We start from the raw sequence: 6,013 nt of genomic DNA on the forward strand, positions 1-6,013 counted from the left end.
GAGTTCAACTGCGAGTTTAACAGGCTGCTGTTGACAACATTTCAGCAGATTATGGCATAAAATGAAAAACACACTTATAATAACATTTACATGATATTCGCCTCTTTGCCAGTCTTCCTGATCATCTTCATGAACGGTCAGATGGTCCGTCGCTGTGAATAACAGGATGGCATTTCCTCCTCTCTTCTCATAAAGGAAGATTAAATCTATCGTCTTTTGAGGGAGGGGAGACAGGAAGCACCGAAGCTCCTTTCTTCAGTATTTGGAGACTTCAAAAGGCTCTTATTGTGGCCCCCATGCAGATACTTCAATGCCATTTCACTTTGAAAACTTAGTATTCAAACACACCCCCAATATAGGATGAATAAGGGCTATGATTCATGCAAAGCTACCCTAAAAGACTAAAAGGATAAAAATAACATGTTGCAAACGTTGGAGTGTAGTGTACTATTGTAGTTTAAGACTGGATTGTAAAGCAGACTATTCAGCAAAAGGTGAGAAACAAACTGCATGACTAAGCAACTCCACCAGGAACATAACAGGACATGCAACAAAGGCAAAGAGGAGGGCAGGACTATCGGTGCATATAACAAGTGAACATCAACACAGACAGGAAGTGAAACCCAGAGAAAACAGGAAACAACCCTACAGAACACCAATAGAGGAAGCAGGGGAGGCAATAATGAAAAAACTCAAGACAGGAAGCAAAATGAAATGATGAGTCAGTGCAAAGAATTTCACAGCAACAACCAAGATATTTTAAAATAAGAAAAAGAAATTTAAGTCCAACAGTACGTCTCAGATTTTAAGAAATTCTGCTGTAGAAAAGGAAAGTAGTCTGTCAGACTCTTTGGGTATAAATAGTGAAAGATAAATGTGTAAAATGACAAAAAAAAGTTCTGTTAGGCGATTGTGCAGACTGTCCTGTTACTATAAAAGATATTTTTGTTAATTCACAGAATATATCCTTATTTTATTTTTTATTTTTTAGCACTTTTGTAAAAACCAAATTTCCATAGCAGTCAAAAATGTAGTGGAAAAAAAAACAGGAGCTGTTTATCTGCTACTTATGATTTATGTTGGTGCATTACAAATGGCTGCAAAAATACAGTTAAAAATCTAAACTCTATGTCCTCCTTCACATTTTCCAAAGCCGCCCAGTGGGCCAGACTGGAGCCCCCGGGCCTTATTTTTGACACCCTTGGGCTGGAAGCTATGCATACCGTCTGAGAGGGTCTGTAAAAAGGAATGTCACTGGCATGAATAATGGGACTGGCTGACTGAAAGCGGCGAGTCGTAGTTTGTATTCCTTACTTGTGATGAGTTAGAGCAATGAGAAGAAGAGCCAGAGGGCAGGCTCGGTTCCAGGAGAGATGAAGAGACGGCCACCAGAGAATATGGATTTCAGCGGAGGGTGCAGGGCTGCAAGCATGGATCTCCACGAGGCAAGGCAGGTAAGTCTTACAGGTAGGTAAACAGTTTCCTTAAACACGACACAGAACAAGAGACTGGAGTCACACGGTGAGAACAGAAGTCATCAATGAGAGCCAAATTACTGCGATAGTGACATAGAAAAACGTTAAACACGAGTCCAAACATAACCAGCCTCAGCGGCCATGGCAGCATAAATGTTCCCCTTCACATTTCAGGTAAAGACCTAAGAACTAAGACTTCTAATGTATAGAATACCAACCCATTTCACAAGCTTCAATATCCTAGCTTTTCCTACTTTTGGTCATTTAATAAGAATTAATTGAGCCTGGTGTTAAAGAAAAGCAGTTGATCTTTAATTTTGCCCTTGCCCAAGGATGACAACCCAACAGCCGTGCAGGAACCAGCAGAACAAAGGTTTAACTGAAACCTTCTGCCATGCAGCTGGTGGTGCATAAAATTAAGCCTCTGTTCTCTGTCTATGAGTCCATAATTTGTGTTAATATTTACATTCAAACATCAAAGTGATGCAGCTAATTACTTTATTTTACAACAGATATAGTCTTGTGGCAAATCAACACACAGTCTTTACACTCGGTAAGGATAAAGGCTGCTCAGTCTTCGACCGCCAGTGAAACCGACTTCCTTCAGCTTCAGATTTCCTTTTTGTAGCCATTCTGTGTCAGCTAGTCCACAGTTACAGGTGCTGTAGAGCTGCACCTGTGTGTTTAGTTCTAGCTATACATGGATGAGGCAGAATTTTACACTAACACGAGAGCCAGTTTAAAAACGGCAAAGGACCAGATCTGGCACAGTGTGAGATGAATAAGGATCTTTATTGAACTTTGAGTCATGCAAAGCTGAATTCTGTCTGGTATGATCATTTTTTCCTGATACATCACTTTTTGCTGAACTGAAACTGAGATTTTGTTTAATAACTCAGGGTTTTAAGGCTTTTATTTAGCCTCTAATTCCTTTTTGATTAGACAGATGTAAAAAAATAAAAATAAAAAAAGTCAATTTTGCAGGAATTTTTCAAATCTCGCTCACAGATTTGTTGTATTAATAACTGTGTCTGATTCACAGAGCCCAGGGTTGTTCAGCTTGGCCTCACAGCTGTTACTGACTAAATCTGACTCTATCTATATGCTTTTTTATTTTTAAAAAAATATCGTTACACTTGAAGGATAACTAAAAGTCTTTCTGTAAGAGCCAAGAAGATCACAGTTAAAGTCATAGTTGGTTAAAAAGCGTATTCCTCAAAGAGCAGGGTTCCAAGGTCCTTGAAGCTACAACTAGCTTCCTTCTGCTTTAAATTCAACAATAATAATCATCATTATATTTATGTATTATTTTCTAAGTAAGCCATTAATCTTAAATCATAACCTTGGAAAAGCTGGACATGTTATTACTTTCTATAAGACTATAAAAGAAACATTACCAGTATTGTGGAGACTGTGCTGGGAGCTCTCTGCCTGAGGTGAAAGTATTAACAGACCAAACACAGACAAAAACAGCAAAAAGTATATTTTCACGAGTATTTATGCAGCATTATCTGCACAGACGTGTCCGGTGAAGTAATGAGGGCTTCATCAGACGTTCTTTTGTGCCCTGAAATATGATGCAATACTGGGTTTTACTTAAGAGTTTACATATCCTTAAACTAAAACATCAGACCGGAGCACAACAATCCCAGCAGACGTCATCCTGAATCAGCTGACAGCCCAGCTGATTCTAAGCATCTATTTAATGAATCGCATACATACGCTGCTACTGCAGTCTGCTGCTGCACACATGCAAGCCGCTTTGCAAACCACTTCCATGAGCTCACAACACATATTTCAACACAAACACGTGACCCAGTCATAAAACAAGTTGGGAGATTTGTACCAAAGCCTCCACATGTGTGCTGACAAATGTCGTCAGCTGATCAGTAAACATCTCCTGCACAGTTATTTTAATTTTGTAAGTGAATTGACTAAAACTAAACTAGACTAAAATATCAACACTTTGTTTTATTTTTATTTATATGTTTTTTTTACATTTAATAAACTATAATAGCCTCGACAGGGGGTTATTAAATAACAATAATAAAATAAATAATAGGTTCTCTGTGCCAGCGTTGATGTTATTAGTCATTCTTTTTTCCCAGCTCTAGTCGCTCAGTTTGCCTGTTGTTAAAAAGAACGATGAATCCGGAGTTTCAGAATATAAAACCAGCAGATGAAGCTGGTGTGTGATGTTCAAACGTGGAGAGCATCGTGTAACTGAGGCGTCAGTAAAATAAAAGCTCAGCACAGTGACACATCAGTGCAGTGAGCTCTCAGCAGAGTGGCGCTTCCGGAGTGTAAATCAGTCAGCATTTGTCGCCACCTAGTGGCTGTTCTTATTGTTGTAACTCACTCCAGAGAATGGCTCAAGTCTCTCTTGGACATAAAAACAAATCACAGCTCTTGCTGCTGCTAGAGGGCGTACAGACACCTGCAGTACGGGGTGACTGCACTCTTTAAAGGTATCCTTGCAACAAGATATCTGATCAGTACAATAATTATGGCTTTGGATTAAATATGTTCATTTTACAAAGCAAACATCTCGATTTTTTATTTTTGCATGAAAGCAATCCTGTTAAATTCACATTACATGTAAATACTACAACAGCAGTATACCATAATTAAAGGGTTGATAGTATGGCATCTTTTGTATTTTTTGTTAATAATTTCAGCATTTTAAAAATTAAAATACAAAACAAACACACATCTTGTCTCCGGCTTCCAGTATCTTTGGACTCTTAGTGTTTTAGAAACCTTATTCAGACCTTTTCACCTGTCTGCCTGTCTGAGTAGTTTTATTTCTCATCTCCGCTCATATTCTTTTTTTTCACATGTTCTCTTTTTAGTTTATGTGTTTAGGATATTATAGCACGGATTTATAGTGTCACATAACCTTTTAGTGTTTAATGGGATTTGTTGTTTCCTGTTGTATAAAGCTACATAATCACAGGAACTTGTTGTCATGTGCAAGGAAAGATAATTTTAGCCCCTAAGTGTCCTCATTAAACTGCACTGTTGATGCAAGCTGCAATTAAATCGTTGTTTGGTCAACAAGACACCAATCTGCAACAGGATTAACAAGGATTTAGAAACATTCTTCTCTCCCACATCCATTTCTTTGTCTTGTCTAATTTTAAATCGAATAATTCTGCACCACAGTGGGTTTAATTAACTGTAAAGCAAACAAAAGACATGTTTTATTGTACTGTGCGATTTTAAAAATGAAACAAACTATTTAATCAGTATTCTTGTGGTTAATTTGCACTATTTAAAGTTATAACAAGAGCAAAACACACACAAGTTTGGTATATTAACCATGGCTCACAGTGTTTTTAGATTCATCGTCTCACTTGTAACAAGCCAGTACATTTAGCACATTGTTGCTCCTAATAATAACTTCATTGTTGATTGATTTGCTAGTTAAACAGCAGTGATAAGTGGCTTGTTTCGCCCACTCTGGTTTCTGGACGGTTTCCGGGTTATAAATTAAGTTTAAAATAAATAATTTATAAGCTAGTGCCGCCCAATTTAGGGACCTGACTCACACCAAGTGTCTTGACAGATGATTACAGGTTAGTATTAAATGACTAAAACCTAAATTCTTTAGAGAAATGTATCTAAAGCTACAATTTTACCTGATTAAAAGTAAAAGTAAGTTTCTCATGGACCTCTTTATGGAGGTTGTGGGAACGGCTGCATTAGGTTCCTTTAATTAATGTTTTCATGGTCTTCTGTCAGTGTCTGTATTGCTAATCCAGGCAGTATGGAAAGGTGTTGATGTGTTGTAACATTTAACATTTAACCAAATGGGGAATCAAGGAACTCATTAAAATCCCAATAATATCCATGCTCATGATAAGTGGATGTAAACCTCTGATTACAACTGTAGCATTGCTCTTATTTTTTTATTCAGGTTTTATTCAGGTTTTTAAATGCTAACGTTATACTTAAGTTGTCAGAGATTAACAAAAAAGCTGTCAGATAATACAAATATACAGCGTCCCTAAAAGAACATGAGGTGTGGCGTGAAAGTGAAATTCCTTTTTTATTCAGACATTGAGACACAAGTAAAACTTTAAATTCACATTATTTATTTCTTTATTTTGCATAATAAGCAGTTAAAGTCTGTCTATTCTAATGAAAGCTAAAATGTGCACAGAAAATTACCATATACGTACAGAGATGTGGTTATTCTTTTACAAAAACAGCTGTGTAAGTCAGGCTATAAAGATACATATATTTTTGAATACAAAAAAATAGGTTTTCGTGTAAATTTCGCAGATAAAAGGTTAATAATTGCGTTTAACGTCCAAAGTTTGAAGCGGTGAAGTGAATAATTTCACTTCCCTGTAATTTGAGAGCACTCTAGTCTGTTTATGTATCTGTCACTACCGCATGTGGACTTTACTTTGAAAATTGCAGCTCGGAACGTTTGGTGTGACTTTAATTTTGAATTGAAGCCAGCACAAAAAAGAAAAAAAGAAGAAAAAGAAGCTGACGCGTGGATTTCAGCTTCACTCCCACCCGGACGA

This window comes from Neolamprologus multifasciatus, chromosome 20 (genome assembly GCF_963576455.1).
Source record: "Neolamprologus multifasciatus chromosome 20, fNeoMul1.2, whole genome shotgun sequence".
Lineage (NCBI taxonomy): Eukaryota > Metazoa > Chordata > Actinopteri > Cichliformes > Cichlidae > Neolamprologus > Neolamprologus multifasciatus.